General features: G+C 41.0%; 1 protein-coding gene across 1 annotated transcript in view; it reads left to right on the forward strand.

The window, feature by feature from the left end:
• Positions 1-5181, forward strand: part of atoh8 (atonal bHLH transcription factor 8) — a 19583-nt gene that overhangs the window by 12828 nt on the left and 1574 nt on the right. The gene's annotated exons all lie outside the window — the stretch shown is intronic.

The raw sequence follows: 5181 nt of genomic DNA on the forward strand, positions 1-5181 counted from the left end.
CCTCCTCATTTGCATAATGAGGCAGAAATGCATACAAAAATTTAAAAAAGACAGGCAGAAATAAATACCATGGGTGAAAATAAATAAGGTAAATAAATACAAAGGAAGAATAAAACAGACAAAAATATTAAAACACACACATAAATAAATACGTTTAAAAAATTAGTAATAAATAAAGTTGAATAAACAAATAAGGTAATTATAACAAAGGTGAATAAGTAAAGGCACTAATTAAAATATATACATTTATGTCTCCTTGTATAATTTAATTACTACCTACATTTATTTATTTACTTTATTTTTTTGTGTATTTATTTGGATGCTTATTTATTTATTGAGCATTTATTTATTTCTGTATTTATTTCTGACTGTGTCAGGATCGGTCCTCCATAGCGGGGTGGGAGAGTTATCAAGCACGTAAAGTTTGGTTCAGATGTGAGCATGTCCACTGAAGTTACAACAACTTCCTGTGTCATGGCGAAGAGTTGATCTTTGACGCCACGCCACGGACACGCCCATTGACGAAAACTCGCAAATAGCACAACTTTTCATCTTCAATGCCTTTAGAAGGCACAACAGAAATTTAAAGTCGGTCGGACTAAATCATGTGGTGTAAATCATCAAAAAATTGATGTAAAATTCAAAATGGCCGACTTCCTGTTGGGTTTAGGCTATGGCTCCAAGAGACTTTTTTGTGCGTCTGGACAAGATACACGTACCACAGAAAATTCGTGCACGTAGGTGAAACGTGCGGCGGGGGCTGCTTTGTTAAAGGTCACTTTCTGTTGCCAGCAGGTGGCGCTATGACTGTGGGTGAATGTCGGCATGTACATGTGTTCAGGGCGGGACTCTCATCCTACATGTACAGTTTGGAGCAGATGTGAGCATGTACACTGAAGTTACAACAACTTCCGTGTCATGGCGAAGAGTTGATCTTTGATGCCACGCCACGGACACGCCCATTGACGAAAACTCACAGATAGCACAACATTTCATCTTCAATGAGGTCGGTCGGACTAAATCCCTAGGAGGAGTTCGTTAAAGTAGGAAGTGTGTAAATCATCACAATGACACCACCAGAGAAATGTTCTCATACATGACAAAATGATAAAACTGAAAACTGAAAAATATTATAGGTGGGGCTGTGCCATATCCAGTCAGTTTCAGTAACCGTCCCAATACAATTTAACACAAACTGCCGGATACCAGTGCTTTGTGAAATAGTCAGAAATTATTTAATGTTATATTATTATATTAATTTGAGTTGATCTTCTCTCACTTTAGCTGACGCTGAAATCTTAATCCATGCATTAATCACATCACGTCTGGATTATTGCAATGCTTTATTTCTTGGTCTTCCCAAAAAACTTATTGCAAGATTACAGTACGTTCAAAACTCAGCAGCAAGAGTTCTCACCTCCACCAGGCGTTCTGCTCACATTACTCCGGTGCTTCATGACCTTCACTGGCTACCCGTGGCATCACGTATCCACTTTAAGGTATTGCTTCTAACATTTAAGGCATTAAATGGTCTTGCACCCCCATATTTGTCTGATCTACTTTTCACCTACCGCCCTGCACGGTCTCTCAGATCAGCTGAACTTGGTTTATTGTCCATCCCTCGTTTCCGGTTGTCTACAGTAGGTGGAAGGTCATTTAGTGTTAATGCTCCAAAATTATGGAATTCACTGCCCCTTTCACTTCGAAATATTTCACCTGTGGCTACATTCAAGACACAGTTAAAAACATGTCTATTTAACATGTATTTTGTTTAAATGTGACTATATGTATCCTATGTGATTGTAAGTTGTGTGTTAGTGTGTAAATGTATTGCAAATGTACCATGTAAAGCGACCTTGAGCTCTGGAAAGGCGCTATATAAATAAAACTTCTTCTTCTTCTTCTAATATACAAAAACATAAACAGTGAACATAAACATAGAAAGTGGCATGAAAAGAAATACTCAAGTAAAGTACAAATAGGCTACCTCTAATTTGTACTTCATTACAGTAGGCCTACTTATTAAGTTACTGTCCACCACTGGAAATAACCACATCTTAGCACTTCAGAGCTGCCTATAAACTATCCAGCTTACCTCTGTAGCCAACAGCTGTTGTTCTCCTTGTTGATATACCTTAGAACAAGCACCAAATGGTAATGGGTGGAAATGTCAGTTGTCTCATCTACCTGAATAGCAAGATACTCTGCATTTTTTACTTCCTCCAGAATGTAATCTTCAAGAACTGACAGCATGCAGTCCAAAAGTCTTTGAGGTGCCTTTGAAAACGGTAGCTGTCTTAAGGTACTCCTGTTTGTACACTGTCCAGCGAGGCAACAAGATCTACTGAAAACACCAGGGTTGTCAGAGGAAGTGGTCTCATTGTGGCCACGCAAGACTGATGCTAACTCTGCCTAGCATGGCTAGCTTCACCGTATTATCCATATGTGCCCTCGTACACTCATGTTTCTTAATCTTCTCAGATAAATGTATTGTCTCTTTTACTCCTGTAACAGTCCGTGTTGTATCCGTCTCCGCCGTTTTAAAAGGCAAGCATGGGAAGCAAAATAAGGTCTTTAAATCATTGCATCCAGCTAGCCAAGGCTGAAAGCCTGTGTCGGTTTTGAGTTCCACATTCATCTTGTCAACAACGTCAAGTGTCCCTCTACCACCAACTGACTGTGCTTGGGGCAGATCCTGGAGCGCCCTTCAAGCATCAGATTTGAGGACGCTGATTGGCTTAATTTCTGTTGCTATGGGCATATCTTGTGTCAGTTACAGTCAGTTATTGGCTGCGCTCCTGTGCTGCCTGGGCGCTCTCTCCAGCGCCCCAGAAGAGATCAGTGAATGAGCAGGAAGCTAATTTCTAGTGTTGTGTCGTTCAAAGAACAGTTCGTTCATAAGACCTAATCGTGTATATGACTCGGGAGGAACGGGTTGTCTCAGTGAGTGATTCGTTCATTTTCACGCATGCGTGAAGGATCTTGGACTCTTACGTTCACTCGTCACACAACAGCTGCATGGGCTCCGTCAGCACAGGAAACAAAATTGATTAGTTCACGACTCTCAACTGTGGGTCTCTACGTCTGAGTCGTTCATTTGTCACGTGACAGCTACTGTGGAGCAGGAATGAACTACTCGTTCAGCGCTCACATGGGTTCTCCTAAGTCTTTCGTTCACTCGGCAGGCTGAGTGACTGCCAGTGCCGGAGAATGAGAGGCAGGTCGGCTGTCAGGTAACAAAGGTCAGGTAATGTCACTGGACTGACATTATATCTAACATCTATTTTGTGACATTTTATAAAGCATAACGTTATTACAGCGCAGTGATGTTGTGCTAAGTTATAGTTTTAACACAGCCGCACTGTAACTTTAGTCCTGCTAGTGTTTAACATTAGAGCTAACAGCTGATGAGAGTTGTTCTGGGTCCGCTCCACTTCAGAGCCCTGACAGAGTTCTACCTGGAGCCAAATTACCTCTAAGGTCGTCTCCTCTCCAAAACAAACAGACCCGGTCATTAAAACATTAAAACACAGCCACGTAGCAACGTTAGCGTTAGCCCTGTAAACAGCTAACAGCTGATCCAGGTCCGCCAACGTAACTTTTCCTTTTTACAGCTCGTGACTGGTGAACAACCTGCAGTGTTTGAGAGCGATGTGCTCATGTGTGTTTCTCTGATGTGGCCCATTCTGCGTCCAGAACTGCCAAACTGCTGTTTATATGTGTTTATTTCTCTGTTCCTCTCTCTGTGCTGGAGTTCTTTAAGAACTTGGTGGCTTGATCCAGATTATTATTAAATTGGTTGAATTTTAGAGTGTGTTTATTCATATAGTGTATCAAGCTTATTACTTCAATATATTTGCATATATACTGCAAATCTGATATTAATATTTTACTCATGTATATGGACGTTAGGCTACTGTATGAATGAGCACTTTAGAGATAATGATAGTAATTATATACATAAGCCTTTATATGGCTGGTCTGGTTGTATACTACTCGGGAAAGATTGTGAAAATGGAAGGATTTAGTAGTGGTGATTACATATTGACAACATATTTCTGTGCTTTTTACATGGTTTGAATTTGGTTGTGGGCCCAAGGAGGTTTATATAATGATGATAGAGAGTAATCAAGAGGTGAATTTGTGCATTATACTTAATATAAAAATAAAAAGCAAGCCAGGCAGCCTTCGGTGTTTGAGAACGGTGCTGTATTTTCATCGGCCACTAGAGGGCTGCAGTGCTGCAATAACCAGCCTAGTTCAAATGAACGAAATGACTAAAAAAAAGATTAGTTCATTTTATATAAACTGTATATAAAACGTTTCCGCCACCAGGGAAGGTGGCGCCCTCTATTGGCCAGCCGCCACTGGCCACTTGTTTTATATAAACCGAGACTAACTCTGTCTACTGACCATACAACAGTAACCAAATAGTTGATTCATGGATTCATTACTTGGCTGTTCAGTAAGACTCAGTAGCTAAAATGCATGTTGATCTGGTGTGGCTGAAAGTGGAAGTATTGTATGGAGTATTGTACTGAATTCCCACAAGGTGGAAGTCTTGGCCAGGTAAGAGGAAAGCAAATAAACGGGCATTAGCCTCAGCAGGGACTGGGGTCCTTTGCCAGTCAGGCATGGCCTAGGTAGGTACAGTGAGGAAAATAAGTATTTGAACACCCTGCTATTTTGCAAGTTCTCCCACCTAGAAATCATGGAGGGGTCTGAAATTGTCATCGTAGGTGCATGTCCACTGTGAGAGACATAATCTAAAAAAAAATATCCAGAAATCACAATGTATGATTTTTTAACTATTTATTTGTATGATACAGCTGCAAATAAGTATTTGAACACCTGAGAAAATCAATGTTAATATTTGGTACAGTAGCCTTTGTTTGCAATTACAGAGGTCAAACGTTTCCTGTAGTTTTTCACCAGGTTTGCACACACTGCAGGAGGGATTTTGGCCCCCTCCTCCACACAGATCTTCTCTAGATCAGTCAGGTTTGTGGGGTGTCGCTGAGAAACACAGAGTTCGAGCTCCCTCCAAAGATTCTCTATTGGGTTTAGGTCTGGAGACTGGCTAGGCCACGCCAGAACCTTGATATGCTTCTTACAGAGCCACTCCTTGGTTATCCTGGCTGTGTGCTTCGGGTCATTGTCATGTTGGAAGACCCGGCCTCG

The sequence above is a fragment of the Micropterus dolomieu genome, linkage group LG19 (assembly GCF_021292245.1).
Source record: "Micropterus dolomieu isolate WLL.071019.BEF.003 ecotype Adirondacks linkage group LG19, ASM2129224v1, whole genome shotgun sequence".
NCBI classification, from domain to species: domain Eukaryota; kingdom Metazoa; phylum Chordata; class Actinopteri; order Centrarchiformes; family Centrarchidae; genus Micropterus; species Micropterus dolomieu.